This window comes from Desmodus rotundus, chromosome 7 (genome assembly GCF_022682495.2).
Source record: "Desmodus rotundus isolate HL8 chromosome 7, HLdesRot8A.1, whole genome shotgun sequence".
In the NCBI taxonomy this organism is placed as follows: Eukaryota; Metazoa; Chordata; class Mammalia; order Chiroptera; family Phyllostomidae; genus Desmodus; species Desmodus rotundus.
In genome coordinates, this window is record NC_071393.1 from 92,110,459 (window position 1) to 92,128,347 (window position 17,889).

General features: G+C 43.2%; 1 protein-coding gene across 3 annotated transcripts in view; it reads left to right on the forward strand.

Annotated features, from left to right (window-relative positions):
- The first annotated feature begins 8,890 nt into the window (after positions 1-8,890).
- Positions 8,891-17,889, forward strand: part of TLN2 (talin 2) — a 412,505-nt gene continuing 403,506 nt past the window's right edge. For 2 of the 3 annotated variants that reach the window (XM_053928612.2, XM_024567594.4), the window contains exon 1: positions 8,891-9,204. The gene's annotated coding sequence lies outside the window, so the exon portion shown is untranslated. Of the gene's footprint in view, positions 9,205-10,444; positions 10,706-17,889 lie in introns of those variants that run through there. The other variant, XM_045201599.2, reaches the window with a different exon arrangement.

Here is a 17,889-nt window from a genome sequence, read left to right on the forward strand (position 1 = left end):
CACCCACCATCCTCCAGAAAGTCTCCCTCCAGCAGCCTGTAATGGCCCAGTGCTCTTTACCCTCCTGTCCTCCGTCGCTTGCACAGGTGCATTGTCACTTCCGTGCGCCACCTTTGCATCTCTGTGATGGGTCTATCAGCATCATTGGCACATTTTGTCAGTCACCGTGGCTCAAAACTCCTCCAGAACACAAAAAGTAGGCCAGGAAGGGGGCGGGCGTGGTGGAGTAAAAGCGTGGACCAGCCCGTGCTGCACAGCGCGCTGATGCTCATTGTCAGGAGGGCGCCCTCTTCGACTTGTGTGATGAGTGGGGGGAAATGCACACATTTGTGCAGGGCAGCCAATGGAGTGTAATTCGTAAGGAAACACTTCAGAGACAAATAGGGCTGTAATGAACCATCTCTATGACGCAATGTGCAGTGGGCATGGGTGTGAAGCTCAAAACCCTCAGCACTTACAATAGGATTTGCCCAAACACGGTCTCTGGGATGATTTAAAGGAAGAGACTTAGTAAAGCTGGCTCTCTTGGTGTAGAGCCTAGGCATTTGAATGAGAAGCCTGGGAGACCACTTTGAAAGCCTCTGATTAATGAGAGGCACACCTTCTTTTCCGGAAATGCCCCATGCTTAGAGAGCCTTTCAGCCACGCAATGGTTCTCTGCTTGGATTTATCCCTGCATTTCTGGAAATAGTTCTCCCTGGAGATGTCTCCCCAAAGAGGATTGCTTCCATTTTTCTAATATCCTATAAAAAATAATTCTATAATAAATTTCAGTTTGGGTAAGAATATTTCTTCAGTAGATATGGATGGGCTTTATTGTGCAAATGGGAAAAATTCCCAATAGATTATATTTAGACCGTTAAATAACTGTAGACGCCCCAGCCCCTCTGACAATATCAGCTGCTTTTAAATAGACATAGACTTTTTAAACCTTAAAAAGCAAACAAAGCTTTTGATACTATAGGTTTTCAGTTCATTTGAATGCAATTTAGAGGGATTTGGAGCCTTCTTAATGCTAACTTTTTTTAAAGATTTTATTTATTTAAAAGGTACATTATGCTATTTAATAAGAAGCATAATTGGTAGGTACAAAATAGACAGGGGGAGGTTAAGAATAGTATAGGAAATGTAGAAGCCAAAGAACTTACATGTATGACCCATGGACATGAACTAAGTGGGGGGGAGGGAATGAGGGTGGGGAGGGGTGTGCAAGGTGGGGGGGAGAAAGGGGGGAAATGGGACAACTGTAATAGTATAATCAATAAAATGTATTAAAAAATAAAAATCCCGAAGATTTTACTTATTTATTTTTAGAGAGAGGGGAAGGGAGAAAGAGAGGGAGAGAGAGATCGATGTGCTCTCGCATGCCCCCAAATGGGGACCTGACCTGCAACTCAGGCATTGGCTCTCCCTGGGAATCGAACAAGTGAGAGCAGGTGACCTTTCGGTTTGCAGGCCATCACTCAGCCCAGTGAGCCACACCAGCCAGGGCTTAATGCCCATTCTTGTGGTGGTATGTTTCCATGAGCTTTATTGTAAATATTCCAATTCAATGAATTCTAAAACCATGTGAACTTTTTCAGGGAAGGAGGCATTTGTTACCAAGTATATTCTTTCACACACTAATGCTGGAACTAGAATACCCCTGTTTTAAAGCCCTTAGTGAATCGCCGAATCAGATGAAAGTCGCTAATGAATGAAACTACTTGATAGAAGGCCAGTGGGAACCTTACAATATTCAAGGCAGGCTGTCACCTCCTGAAGTCACTGGTCAATCTCGGCGGCACTGAACTGCGGACACCCTGACATTACGTTGCCCCTGATGTGAGGCGATGTGAGACAGGCAGCACTAACTACGAAGTATTCTTGTCCAAAAGTTAAATATGAGCCCGTGAGCCCAAAGGTTCAGCCTAATTAAGTTGACAGACCAACTTCCAGGTATAAGAAATACGGAAATAAAGGACCAAGTGAAACCATGTCACAAAGGAGTAACAGATAGATCCGGAGTGTAGAACATTCTGTAAGACAGTTGAGCAGTTTTCTTCAAGTCAGTTACAGAAAAAAATAAGGACAGGCTACTCTAGATGTCTAGATGAAAAGAGACGTAAGAAACACAAAAAACAAACCTGACATTTTTAGACAGTTAGAGAAATCTGAGTACAGACTGGGCACTAGATGATACTAAGGAATTATTCATTTTATTAGGTGTAATAATGGCATTGTGCTTATATAAAAAATGTCCACGTGACTTAGAGAGAAGACTGCATTTAGCAAGCAGGGGGTGAAATGACACAATGTCTTTAAAATGTGCACACACAGTAAAGGGTAGACAAAGCAAAGCTGTAACACCTTGACATTGTTGAGATTTGGTGATAATACACAAGGTTCAATATACCTTTCTCTCTACTTTTGTTACATGTTTAAAATTTTTCAAAAAAGCATATTAAAATAAAAATTACTTACAAAGAACAACAAAGGAAGCGAGCAGCAGAATAGTATGTTACTATTTGTGACAAAAAGTGAACATATGTGTATTCTTTAAAGACATAGGATATCCTCCTGGAAGGATGTGCAAAAAACTGGTAAAGTCATTGCCTCTGGAGAGAGGAACTGGGTGATTAGGGCAGGGATGGAATGAAAACCATTCAGATAATTTTTTGAAGAGAGGATGGAGACAATACAAAAGGAGTGAAATTGGTTTTTACACACTTAGCTTTTGTGAGTTTGGTTTATTTCTCTTAATATCTTCATCATCTATTGGTTGTAAATTGGGCATTTTTGGGCCGCATTCAACTGAAAGAGACAATTTATCAAAGTGACAGTAAAAACATTTATTTAATAAACACGTATTTGGTGCCTGCTGTGATGGGTGCTGGGTATTAAGGGACAAAGAATGTGAGTTAGACACGTCACCAAAATGATGGTGTTTAATATCAATTTACTAATGCTTTATTTTTTACTTTAGACATAAAAAGAGGGTGCCTCAGGATGACTTCTTTTATTCTGACCATATTTCTGATTCACTAAGAAATCTCTTTAGCTGTGCCAAGTGATATGGATAGCAAAGAAAGAGATTTGTCAGTTGGAGGTATGACTTAACCCAGTGAATGTAGAGAGTTCATGTATGGGTACTCTGTACTTATGTACCATATTAATGGGAATCATTAAATAAGAGTTAGAAGGGCATAAAGTGGAATAAGGGAGCTGAGTGATAATAAAATACCACTTCATTCCATTGATTACATAAAGAGCCCTGTTTTTTCATATGTGTATATTAAAAAAGATAAAACCCTTTAAATTCATAGGAGACCAAAATGATGTTTTTGCAAATAATCTTTCTGATGTTAAGGAAGATTAAATGTTATGCTTTTATTTCTATTTTACTATGGGTAGAAAGAATTAAGCTAATTGAGTTGGTGCTGAAGGTTTTGTTTTGTTTAAATCTTATTCAGACTGCCTTGGGGAAATATTTAGAGAATAATGTTAAGAGCTGATATACTACAAATCATCTGAATGGCTATTTTCTTCTTTTTCCTTCCTTTTCCAGCTCTCCTCTGATTTTTACATGGTGCTATATCATGCCAACTTTACAGTCTGTGTAAGGGCAGTTCTAACAAATGCTGAAAGTTCTGAGCTTGTCAAAATAAAGGTAGAATAACGTGCTAATGCCTAACATTTGACAAATCTCAATGGAATCACATTTTGAGGCAAACTGAGGACAATCGAAACTTCCTAAACTGGTGGAGCTCCAGGAGATGGGTCTGGCAGGGAGTAGAAATATATTCGAAGCGGTGAGACAAGTAATGTATGAGCCACTTCACCAGAACTCCTACGTTGTAGTTGACCTCAAAGGTTCCAGGCCACCCTACGACAGAGTGTTGGGCTGGTTTGGGCAACAGAACTTAGGACTGTGAAAGGGAACTCAAGAGTTAAAGATTTTAACCTCAGCTGATAGGCTTAAGTGATGAACACATTTGGAAAGCTGTTATTCCAGGAACTGGAATGCATGACTGACCTGACTCCAGGAGGTGCACTAACAATTCAACCTTTGTGCCCATGGGGTCTGCAAAGATGGAGGAGGTATCTGAGCCATTGTGTTCCGTGGAGGGAATGCAGATCAAGAGCTGCTGATCAACAGATAAAGAAGTACTCGGAAAATTGCTGCCAGACTGCAACTCTTATCTGATTCACCTTTTTTCCCAAACCCCTTATCTCTTTCTTCTCCTTATAAAAAGGTCAGCTTGAGATGAGATGTGAGGACAGTTTTTTTGAGGTTACATAACCTGCTGTCTTTTCAGATTGCCAGCAACTGAATAAAAACCCATAAAGATTCAGTCCTTGTCTCTACTTACTGATTCTGGTAGTGACAGGCAGCTTGAATGCTGACTTTTCCAGTTTCACGAGGACCACAGGAAGAAACTTTGGGTTTTTTTGGTGTTTTTCAAACCTCTGAAGCTTATAACTCTGAGGGAAATTACCAGATGAAAGGAGACCTTTAAAGACAGAATCAATTTAAATGGCTGGTATGGCCTCCCTAATCTTTCCAGCCCTCCTGAAAGGCAAGTGCTGTAATTTATTCAGTTGGATTCTTCACATCTGGGAAGAAGAGTGTTTTGTTTGTAAGGAGTCCTGGCACCAACCCAATAAATATTTTTTAAATTGATTAAAAGTAATAGGCAAGTAACAATTGTGCTGGATTTATTTATTTATTTAGTCTTTGATGTAGAACAAAAGTCATCATTTACCTCTCTGAAGTTACATTAAATATATCCATGTAATTTCTACTATCAACACTTACTATATTTCAGTTCATCATAATTAATTATGTAATAAAAAATTAATGACTTAGACATAATCCAATCATCTTATTTGTTTAGGGCAAATGCATTCCATTAGAGATAGATTTAGAATGATATTTCCTACATGACAATAAATATATTACTTACTTTACTTATTTATAGAAAGAGGGAAAGGAGAGGAGAAAGAGAGGGAGAGAAACATTGATGTGAGAGAGAAACTTTGTTCGGTTGCCTCCCATACACGCCCCAACCAGGGATGGAACCAGCAACCTAGGCATGTGCCTGGGCCAGAATTGAACCGGTCACCTTCGCTTTGTGGTATGATGCCCAACAAACTCAGCCACATCGGTCAGTGCTAAATATATCAGTTTTAGATTGAAGTTGCTCGTATGCCTAAACAAATTGTTTTAAAAGAGTTATTTGGAACCTATAAATAAATACATCTCTAGAACCAAAGAAGCCAATCTTATTCAACATATTTTAGTGATAGAAGGGCATTTCACCATAATCCCAGATTTTAAAAAATTTCTTTGTTGTTCAAAAGTCTTTCTACAATATCTTGGTATTATAGAACATTTAAGAAAAACATGTTTATCTCTTAACAACTCTTAAAATGGCAAATGATTAAATAGACTTAAAAGTTACATATTTAATGAGTTTTGATGATCCACAATAAAAACATTCCAGAAACATTTTTAACCACAGTATAATAACCCCTTCTCAAATCAGTGAGCAAATGACCAGCAGGGAAACATCCTGCCTCACATACTGTTTATATTAACCATTCAATTTGGATTAATGATGAATCCAATTTAGCATAATTATTGATATTCTTCTAGACCGAATGTTTCTTCAATGACATTTAAAGAACCTTCCATAGTGTGTTTCATAGGATAAGAAAAATTAATCTCGAGAATGTCCTGTGTTGGGCACAATAATAGCAATCATTTCCTGGCTTCATGTGAGCAATTTCCGCTTAAAAGGACATTTAAATCTGCACCTATCACTCCATCCTGACTAGTCAGGAATGGGGTGAGGCCCCATGCCTACAGATAGCTAAAAATGAAAATATATTTATCCTTGCCAAATGTCAAATGTCTGTGTTTCAAATAAAATGAAAGTAACTTAATTATATGCTATACTGAAACTAAGATATAGTCCCTCTACAATTATTAGCTAATATTTTCCCCTAGAACTTGTAATTAGGAGAGACATGCAGAGGTTTCTATAAACCTAAAGATGTCGAATGGTAACAGAGGCTCAATTATCTTATTTTCATCTTGGTTCTGAATATAGGGAATTTTTAGAAAATGTGGTTCCCACATCCACTTTGCTCCAGGGAATGGATACAATTTTGAAAAGGGGATAATGTCTTAAACTGTTGGTGTATTATGTTAAAGAATCACTCGAAGATATCTTAACATAACACAATATGATCTCATAAACAAAAGGGGAACAAATATTTGGTGGAATTTTTTTTCTCTTCAACACGGGCACAGTTGCATTTCCTCAGGTGTGTCAGATGCACACAGGGAACCAGGAGGCTAAGGCTAATAGTACAGTGTGGGAGGGGAGCAATTTCTTATCTTCTGGCTCTTTAGCACCAATCACCATCTGGTCTGGTATTTATAGCTCTAGCTTGTGAAAAAAATGGGCTTTAGTTCTAGATGTATTTATATGTGACTTGGAAGATTCTCTACTTGTTGTACTTCCCCGAATGCTGCACTCTTCATTCACACAAAGTGCACATTGTTTTCAGTTCCTACTGATCTGCTGGGCAGGAAGTGGGACAATCTAAAGCCTTGGTAAATTGATTAGATGGAATGAGTTTTACCTCAGGTCCTTGATAATCTAAAATAAATTGCCACCATGTTTTCCTCTGCTGGGTGGAGACAAAGCCCAAGAATGTGAACTTGTTAAAAGAAGTCAGATTTTTTTGCTGGTCTACAGTGAACTATGGTCACTGTGAGTAATACTGAGACAACTAATAGCCAGTTCTAAATTTAGAAACACTGTAACTATCTTCTCAGGCCTAGGGTAGGAGCACCGGGCAACTTGCTGCTCTGCATGTTTTAGGATTTGGCTCCTAGTTTGAAAAGAGTAAAATTATTGGATTAATCCAATGTTATAACCCTACAAGCTCTTAGCATCCCAGGATTATGCTGACAGTTTAATAGGAGAAAGAACTTTTCAAATATCTTAGGAGCAAATATCAAGTAGACAAGGAGCAAATATGCTATTTTCATTAAATAAATATTTATTGAGCACCCACTGTGTGCCAGGCCTTCTTGTAGGCAGGAAAGTGTAGGTAAGGTCCTTGCTCTCATGGAGTTTACTGTCTAACATTCAACAGCATCTCAGTGGCAGGCAGTGGAAGATCACGGGGATACACTGAGAATGGCAAATTAAGCGACGGACAATCCTGAAATCCAGGTTGGGGAAAAAGAACTGATTTTGAGTTGCTTTGATGGGCAGCTATGTGAAGCCAGGACTAAGTCGAAGGGAAACATGATTTTAGTTGAGAACAATTTTTGTTTTGATGAGTTTCTTTTGCTGTAAACTGGCAAGTGAACTATAACAATATCGTTGCTCCTTGTCAGTAAACAGAGGGGTAATTTAGGTGGTATGACTTCAATGAGATTATCTCACAGAAATCAATAACCATTTACTTTTTAACCATCCCCTGGGGTGGCTCACCACCACCACCAGTTATTCTGTTAGACTGGTGAATGTTTATTTTTTAAATTTAAATCATTTTTTATTTTTCAATTGCAGTTGACATACAATATTATATTAGTTTCAGGTGTACACCGTAGTGAAGAGATATTATATAACTTACTACGTGATCATCCTGATCGATCTAGTTAGTACCTGTCTGGAGACTGGCAAATGTTTAAAAGCTGTGGTGGGCAGAAGCGTTTTAGTTGTGCAATTAAAAACAGTTAATCCCCTGCAACTTTTAGGACTTTATCAAGTTGCCAATTAATTGATTCTCTGACTGTACTTTTTGATTTATAAAGTTTATTCTCTACTGTAAGTTAAAAAATATGAACTTTAAGGCTATAAATATTTCTGCAGTCATAATAAAATCAAGTTCATCAGCTGGGACAAAGACATGCTATCACTCTTACACCAGTGCCCCAATGGACTTCTTCAAGATAGTCTTCAATTTACAAAATCAACTCAGTCCCCAATTTATAGCAACAGCAGTTTCATGCTCTGATAAACACCAAAAAACTGCACTAGTTTCATTTATGAGTAACTGAGGAGATTTGCTATTTCTCAGGAAGAGGGGTCTATTGTGGTCATTTTGTACTGGGATTAAGAAAAAAGAAAAGCCAGGCTTTTTCTTACTTAAAAACTTTTCTAAAAATTACAAAAATAATGTGTTTCTTACAGAAAAATCAGTAACTAGAACTAAGCAGAAAAAGAAAATCACACCCAACTCCACCAATCACGGAGACCTAGTTAACGTCCCGGTGTTCACATGTTCGCTCTTTTCTGCCCCTCTCCACACGTCAGTTTGAAAATCTGGGATCATATGGTACATAGTGTATTGTGATTCGGCTCCTTGTCTGCTTAATAACCTTCACATAGTTTCATGTCAGCCTGCAACTTTTCCCGATGACGGGGTAAATGTAACGAGTATCTAAGTGACTTTAGGCAAGGGCACGGCATGGAGAAGAACGTTTCTTTTCTCATGAACTTAATAGAATACATCCCCCATCACTAAAGCCGTTCTCGAAGAAAACCTAAGTGACCCCTGACCAGCAGAGGTTCAGGGTCTGCGTGTGCAACACGTGCAGAGTCCTGCCGCCAGTTCCCGCCAGCAGAGTCGCCGCGGAACCTCAGGGTCGCCGAGGTCTTCTCGCTGGAACCACACGTCGCCTTCCACCGGGCCTGAACAGGGGCCGGGCGAAGCGCTCTGCAGACCCGGCGGCCCCGTTCCGAAAGATGCCGCGTCCCCCCCACCCCAACCCCATCTCCCTTACACCGCAGAGCTCGAATTCTGGGGAGCCGGGGTCACCCAGCGCCCCCTTCTTCCCGCAGCTTCTAGGCCGGCGTGCCGCCCTCCCTCGCGGACCCTCCCAGCACCCGGCCGCGGGAGGTAGACCCAGGAGGGCGCCGCAGGCACCCGCACCGGCCCAACCCCAGCGCCGCGCCGGGCCGGACCGGAGCCGCGCGGGGCCGCGCCGTCCCCGAGTGATGACGCGCTTCCTGCCCTCCCTGCGCTCGCGGGCCGGGCGCTCGCGCTCGCCCTCGGCTCTTGTTCCGCGCCCCGAGCCAGCGGCGGCGGCGGTGTCTGGAGCGGCTGCGGGAGCGGAGCGGTCGCCGGGCGCGCTGGGGGACGCCGGCTGCACTCCCGGGCAGGCGCTCTGCAATGAGACAGTAAATGCATCCCCCGGTAAGGCGCACGGCTCACTCGGGTTTTCCTCCTACTCCAGCTGCATGCACGTTGCATGAATTTCTCGTGTCTTTTCCCTCCCGACAGAAGGAAAATGTGGGTGGTTTTTCCCCTTCCTTTTGCATCGCGTGAGTGATGCCAATGCAGGAAAAAAAAACGCGCAAAGCTCCCAGATTTGATGTTCTAGGAAGGCTTTCTGCAGGAAAATAAAAATAAAATAAAATAAAATAAATGCACCTGTCTATTGCACATGTATGTTTCACTGAACTCGACTCAGGCGCAGCGGTTTGCAAACAGCCTCGCAGCCGGCGCCCGAGAGCCGATTCCTGACCGTGGGCAGCCGGTCCCCACCGGAGCTCCCGCTGGGTTTCCGGTAACTGGGCTTTGAAGAGCGGCCTCGCCTGTTTGGAGTGTCCCCTCGACCCCGGCGGGGCCCCCGCGCCAGGAGAGTTGGCGCGGGCAGAGCGGCTTCATTCCAGCACTGGCCGCCCCGACTCCAGCGCCACTTTGCAAACAAGTCTCCGGCCGAGGCTCCGGGCAAAGACAGCCCGCTGGCGCCGAGCCTCTTCCCCAATCCCGGACTCTGATACCTGCCTAATCCACGATTCCCCCTTACTTGGCAATTTCGCCACCAGCAAACTGCTGGCCGCTGAGGGACGCGGGCAGCGCCTGGCCGAGAGCGAGAGCAGGATTTGGATTCAGTGCCGCTGAATTCGGATGCAGTGTCGCACTGGACCAGCGGCGCGCTCTCCTTCTCTGGCCCCACGAGCTGAAATTTCGCGAGCCAGGGGTCCCGGAGGATGGCATTTCGAGATTCCCTGAGGGGACCGAGGAACGATGTTCGAGGGCGCCATATTTTCAGTGGGTCTTGCCTGCGGAGGGGAGGGGGCGAACAGTTTCTGGGCCCAGGAGATAGCGCGGCGCCCCCGCAGGAGAGGCGGGAGCGGTTTTCGCCGGGAAAGTTTGGCACCGAGGCCGGCGCGGAGGCGGCCGCGCAGAAAGAGCACAGCGGCTGTCCCCGCAAGGGCGCGCGGGCTGCAGCGCGTCGCCAGGCCGGCTTGGGTTGAGGGCCCGAGTCACCGTCAGGGACAGCGCGCTCGGCTCGCCCCCTTCCCCAGTCCTACCCCGACGCGGCGTTTGGGCTCGTTGGGGCTCGGAGGCTCACGGAACACGCCCCTCTGCCCGCAGCCCGAGCAGCCCGGCGCTCCGCTGAGCGCCAGAGCAGTGCGCTTGGAGGCGTCCTCCGGCCGGGCGCCGGGTGCAGAGCTTTTCCCCGGCTCCTGGGTTCGCTGGGGCTCCCCGCAGGCGCGGGACCTTACTCTCTGTGGGAGAAGAGGCGCCCCGGATCGCGGTTCAGGGCCGACGGCCTGGTTTTTGGTCGCCCCCGGGCCGCAGACCAGCCTGAGCCTCCCAAACCGCCTCCTTGGCTGGGGCGGCGACGGCAGCAGCGCCCGCGGCTGCGTGCTGCGCTGTCGCCGCGCTGCCAGCTTCGGCTGGAGAGGTAAGAGGGGCGGTTCCAGAAGTTGGGTGTTAGGGCGATGAGTCGGGCAACTTGGGTTTTTGCTGCCGGGGAAGAGCCGAGGTGACTTGAGGAAGGGAGTTGATTCAGAATCCCTGTCTGCTGGTGAAAATTCACCTCTGGTTATTTCCAGAAGGTGAGGGAGGAATGAGCTGAAGTGTTGGCGTTGTCCAAGACACAGCTAAAGACAGGAGGGTAGTGATGAGGTCCCGGAGAAACGGACCCCCAAGCTGCAAGCACCCCGATGCTCTGCGTACCACTTGGGCGTCTAATAGCACCTGGGTGTGCTGGGTGGGGGCATTAGTCCGACTGCGCGCTGTCGTCCCTTCTCCAAGCCGTCACCTTGGAGTTGCCGATTTCTTAGGAGTGACTGATAGGGGAATCTTTACATTCGAAATAGATGGTGCTTTTTGCGAAGGGGCAGGGGAGGGCGTGTTCAATCACTGGATGCAGGAACGTGCCAGCCTTTCTCCTCGGCTTCTTACTGAAATGGTGCCGTAGTATTTGAGGTCAAGTCAGCACTTTGGGGCCTCATCGCGGGAGAGGCTTCAGGGGATCACACAGAAACCGGGACTGCGCGCGGAGGGAGGGAGGGGGGGAGGGAAAGCTTTTATCTCCGAGATGTGCCCTGCGATGTCAGGGATTACGGGGCTCCTCTCCTGCCCACTTCATTAAGTGCCTTCACTGTGAATGTTAGGCATTTTTTTTTGATTGCTGGTTTGGGACATCCATACAAAAAACGAGGAGGGGCCCTGGACGTGCCAAGTGGCTGCGAGAGAGAAGGAATACCTGCTTGGGTGCTATTTTTTTCATTGAGCCCTAGAATTGTGGGAAACACCCAGAGTCCAAGGTACATTTATCTAAAATTAGCATAAATATACTGTACTAATGTGGAAGAGAAATCACTTACAGAGAGCCTCCGTCCATCTTGGCAAGTCCCCTCTTGAATCACAGAAACACAGGGCTCCTCCTCAGGTTGGGGAAGTCCCTGGTTTTCCTCCGCCTGTGCACCACTCTTGGCGTTAATGTTGTGCGTTTACCTCTACAGGGCAAGCGAACTTTTTTATTTGACCCCGTGGAATGAATACTGGGCATATTCTTTACCAGGCATAGGCGTATGTGTGTCTTGAATTCACCTACTGCTAACTCTGCTTGTTCAGGGTTTTTTAAAGCACTTCCCTAGAGTATTTTGAAGTGAAATCACGTTTTACAAAGAGGTGTGTGTGTGTGTGTGTGTGTGCGTGTTTGTGTGTGTGTATTATTTTCCAGCCCAGTTTATGTCTTTATATTTCCAAATTATACCTATTCCCCTACTCCTCCACTCCTGCCTGCCAGCGTATTATTAGTTCCCAAGAGCAGGTAGAGATGGTTACAGGTGGGGAACAATCTAAATTTGTAACAGCTGCGCTAAAAAAAACCTATGCACCTACAGATATGTTTACTTACTTAGCATTATGCATCATTAAAAAACATGCATGTCATTTTTAATGCATATGTTAAATATTATGTAATAAAAATTAACTCTAAAAGGGGAGGTTTTCTCAGTGAAGCTGAAATTAAGAAGTTTTATTGTAAACTTTTTAATCTTCATTCCCAAGTTTTCTGCCATAATATTTAGCTATTAAAATTTTTTAATTCAATGCATTTAAACCAAAAAATAGTTCACCCATATCCCACCCCACCCCAATCTTTTGCAAGTACCAATTTATTCTCTGTATCTATGAACTTTTTGAAAAGTTCACATGTAAGAAAAAAATCATACAGTATCTGCCTTTCTCTGTCTGATCTACTTAATTGAGTTCCTTCCATGTTGTTGCAAATGGCAGGATTTCTTTTTTCTTTTCTTTCTTTCACGGCTGAATAATATGCCATTGTATACAAGGGTGAGCAAAGGTAGGTTGACGGTTTGTGAGTACATGAAACACAGCTTGTTCTTTTTTTCTTAAGATTTTACTTATTTTTAGAGAGAGAGGGAAAGGGAGAGTGAGAAAACATTGATGTCAGAGAAACATCCATCGGTTGCCTCTTGTACGTGCCCTGGCCAGGGGACTGGACCACAACCCAGGCATGTGCCCTGACCAGGAATTGAACTGGCCACCCTTTGCTCTGTAGAACGATGCCTAACCAACTAAGCTGCACCAGTCAGGGCCACAGAGTTTATTCTTGTATTATTATTTATTATTGTTGTTAACCTACTTTTCCCCCACCCCTGTATAGTACCACAATTTCATATGTATAATTTCTGATGACAGCTGAAATACAATACCACATCAGTTTCAAGGAGACAACACAGCGGCCAGACATGTACATGACTTGTGAAGTGGTACCACTAGCACGTCTAGCATCCATCTGACACCACACACGGCCATCACAGCATCCTGACCCTCCCCCCCGTGCTGCATTTCACATCTCCATGACCGGCAACTTGCCATCTCAGCCCCTTCCCCTTCCTGACCTGTTCTCCCAAACCCCCTTCCCTCTGGCAACCATCAAAAGTGTTCTCTGTGTCTATGAGTTTGTTTCTGTTTGTATATTTTGTTTTTTAAATTCCACATTTGTTTTTCTCTGTTTGACCCATTTCACTTAGAATAATACCCTCTAGGTCCATCCATGTTGCAAATGTCAAGATTTCATTATTATTTCATTTTTTATGGCTGAGCAATATTTCTCTGTACATATGTACTACATCCAAGTCTCTGGGTATCCGAGTTGCTTCCATACCTTGGCCTTTACAAACAATGCTACAGTGAACATAGGGGTGCATGTGTCTTTTTGAATTAGTGTTTAGTGTTTCTTCAGATAAGTGCCCAGAAGTGGAATTGCGTCGTTATATGGAAGTTCTATTTTCAACTCTTTGAGGAACCTCCATACTGTTCTTCATGGTGGCCACACCAATTCACAATCCCACCAACAGTGTCTGAGGGCTCCCCCGCACCTACATCCTCACCGACACTTGTGGTCTGTTGGTTTACTGATGATAGCCACCCTGCAGGTGTGAGGTGACATCCCACCATGGTTTTACCTTGCACCTCCCTCATGACCAACGATGTGGAGCATATTTTCATGTGTCAGTCAGCCATCTGCCTGTCATCTCTGGGGAAATGCCCATCCGGGTCTCCTGCCCATGGTTTGGTTTTGGGTGTTAATTATATCAGTTCTTTATATATTTGGGATATTAACCCCTTATTAGATGCATCATTGGTGAATATCTTCTCTCATTCAGTCTTTTTGTTCTATTGTTTCTTTTGCTGTGCAAAAAACTTTCTTTTTAAAGAATTTTATTTTTAAACCCTCACCTGAGGATACATTTTTAAATTAATTTTAGAGAGAGGAAGGGAAGGAGAAAGAGAGAGAGAGACAACCGTAGATGTGAGAGAGAAACCGTGATCAGTTGATTCCATTCACACCCTTACTGGGTGGGGATCGAACCGGAAGCCTTTTCCTTGTATGGAAGGATGCTCCAGCCAACTGAGCAACCTGGCCAGGGCTGTGCAAAGGTTTTTAGTTTGATATAGTTACATTTGTTTCCTTTTTCCCCTTGCCTGAGGAGACACATCCACAAAAATATTACTGAGAGCAACATCAAAGACTCCACTGCCCCTGTTTTCTTCCAGGAGTTTTATTCCCTGGGGTCCTACATCCCAGTCCTTAATCCATCTTGAGTTTACCCACGTATATGGTGCAAGGAAGTGATCCCGCTTTTCTCCTCTGCATTTGTCCATCCAGTTTTCCCAACACCATTCATTGACAAGACTGTCTTTACCCCACTGTATGCTTCTGCCTCCTCCATCATAGACTAATTGACCATATTCACGTGGGTTCATTTCTGGGTTCTCTATTCTCTCCTATTGATCCACGTGTCTGTCTACATGCCAGTCCTGTGCTGCCTCAGCCGCTATAGCCCTGTGGGACAGCTTAACATCAGGCAGGGTGACACCTCCACCTCTCTTCTTTCCTCCCAAGATTGCTACAGCTGTTCAGGGACTTCTGTGGCTCCATATACACCTAGGGTTGTTTTAGTTCCATGAAAAATGTTATTGGTACCCTGATAGGGATTGCATTGGACCTGTAGATTGCCCTGGGCAGCATGGACATTTCAGCAGTGCTTATTATGGGCGTGGTATATCGCTGTACTTATTTGTATCTTCTTCAATTTCTATCCTCAACATCCTATAGTTTTCCAAGTTATAGGTCTTTTACCTCCTTGGTTAAATTTATTCCTGGGTATTTTTTTTGATGCAACTGTAAATTGCATTATTTTCTTAATTTCTGTCTCTAGTAGTTCTCTATTGGTGTATAAAAATGCAACTGATTTCTGATTATTAATTTTGTATCTTGCTACTTTACTGCATTCATTCATTGGTTCTAATTGTTTTTTTGGTGGAGTCTTTAGGGTTCTCTTTATGTATCATACCATCGGCGAACAATGACTGTCCCACTTCTTGCTTTCCAATTTGGATGCCATTTTTTTTCTTGACTGATTGCTGTGGCTAGGACTTCCAATACTATGTTGAATGAATAAAAATGGTGGAAGTAAACATCTCTGTCTTGTTCCTGATACTCAGTGGTGAAAAGCTGAAAGTATTGAGTATGATATTAGCTGTGGGCTTATCATATATGACCTTTATTATGTTGAGGGTTAGTCCCTCTATACCTCCATTGTTGAGAAGTTTCTTTTTTTATCATAAATGGATATTGAATTTTGTCAACTGCTTTTTTTTTGCATCTATCAAGATGACCATATGATTTTTATCCTTCTTTTTGTTAATGTGGTGTGTCACATTGACTTATTTGTGGACATCGAACCATTCTGTATCCCTAGAATAAATCCTAGTTGATCATAGCATATGTCCCTTTTTAATGTACTGTTGAATTCGGTTTGCTAATATTTTGTTGAGGATTTTTGCCTCTGTGTTCATCAGGGATTGACCTATAATTTGTGTGTGTGTGTGTGTGTGATATCCTTTATCTTGTTCTGGTATCAGGGTAATGCTGGCCTCATAAAGTGTGTTTCGAAGAATTCGAGAAGGATTAGTATAATTCTTTTAATGTTTGGTAGAATTCACCAGTGAAGCCATTTGGGCCTGGACTTTTGGTTTTGGGAGCTTTTTGATTACTGATTCAATTTCTTTGCTAGTAATCAGTCTGTTCAGATTTTCTATTTCATGATTCAGTCTTGACAGGTTGTATGTTCTAGGAACTGATACATTTCTTCTAGGTTGTCCGGCATGCAATTTGTTGGTATGCATTGTTCATCGTGGCCTCGTATGATCCTTTGTAACAGAGATGTTATAATTGATATCTATTTTTTCATGCCTTTCTTAACAAAGTATTCTAAATTATGCTTTGTTGCCGCTTGCCTGACTGTTATTGTAACTTCATGGCTTGATCAAAGTTCCTGCATTTTTTTTCTTTTAAGATTTTGTAACTTCAAAAGGTTGGAAGGTGCCTGTGCATTCTGGAGAGTTGCCTGTCAGTTCACCGGGCTACATGGTGTGCGTGTTGTCGTGCGTGTGGCTCGCTCAGGCTCTTGAGACAGTGTCTGACACTTGTGATTCGCGACATTATTGCTCCTGAACTTCTGAGTCAAAATGTTTGCTTGGAGACTTTGGGTGGTGTTTGGCCAATACAGGAAATACTAAAAAAATGTTAAATAATTCAGTTATTTTTATTGGTTACAAAAAATGTTAAGGACAAGAAGGAAAACTTAATAAGCAGGGCCAGAATTACAGCTTAACATACCCTACCGGTGCCTTTTTAATTACAGTACTTTCCCCCAGACCTTTTTCATCCTGTTACTTTTATACTTAATGAGGAGACCAGTTAAAACATAAGCCAAACAGAACTATTACAAATAATGGGGATAAATGATGGGTATAGCCAGATGTTTTGCCTAAAGTTAAAAGAGTGAAGGAATCTGAACTCTGTCAAACTTGCCCTGCAGTCCCTCCTGAAAGGTAAAAAAAAAAAAAAAATCTTGGAGCGGGGGTGGAGATGAAAAAAAAAGAAACAAAATGCTTAAAGGAGGCTTCTCCTGTCCATTGACCATCCTAATATCCCTGGGCTTAGTGGCAGGTGCTGTTTGAATGACGACTGGTGGACAAGTCTGGGAACAAAATGTTTGGGTTAGGAGAGCCTTTATTATGTGTCACTCTGAGCTGTGAATTAGCACAGGGCTCGTTTGCCACCCATTCCACAGTGGATTTGCAGAATCAGTGCCAGGACTATGGTTTTGTTTTTCTCTCAGCTAATAATTTCATTTCAGCCAAAATGATGCTGTTCCGAATATGTAGAGCAAATAATGAATATTTATATTTCCTTTTCACTCATCTAGCTGCAACCTTAGCAAAATTCTCCATGTCGGCTATTCACTTATTGAGCAGTTGCTTTTGAGGGTTTATCATGTACGTGATGCTGAGAAGGCATTCCCTGCCCTCAGCCCCACACTGAGTTTTTAGGAGGCGATAGTCTTTGTACTTCGTGTGTCTAATAGATTGGGTGTGTGTGTGGGGGGGTGTGATTAAATAGCACCTGAAGGACAGCACAATAGAGAGATGAGCAGAGGATGTGAATGGGCAGTTTCTGAAAGAAGAGATGCTAATGGTCTGTAAGTGTGAAAAGATTCTCAGCCTCTGTCATGGTCAGGGAGATGCAAATTAAAAAACAAACAGATAGTCATGTTTTCTGTACATCCAATTGATTCACGTTTTAAAAAGCTTGGTAGCAGCCTCTGTTGGATGTGCTGGGGGCAACTCCTGACTCCTGGGGGAGGATGAGTTGCTGCAGACTTTAGGGAAAGCAGACCGTTCCTGTGAAAGTTTGGAGCATGCACGCCCTGTGACCCAACAATCCCACGTTTGGAGTCCTGTCTTCCAGAAATAAAAGACATCAGCATGCAGGGATCTGCGTGTGAGGGTGTTTATCGTAGGATTATTAGAGTAAATAAACTAGAAGCAACATGAATATCTATCAGGATGAATAAAATAGATATACATATATATATCCATGCTATGGATTACTGTGTGAAGAGTGTTCATGATATACTAAATGCAAATAAAATCAAATTGCAGAGGATCATATGTAATATGATCCTATTTCTTTTTTTTTTAAATTACTGATTGATTTAAGGGGTTGGGGGTGACACCGATTTGTTGTTCCACTTACTT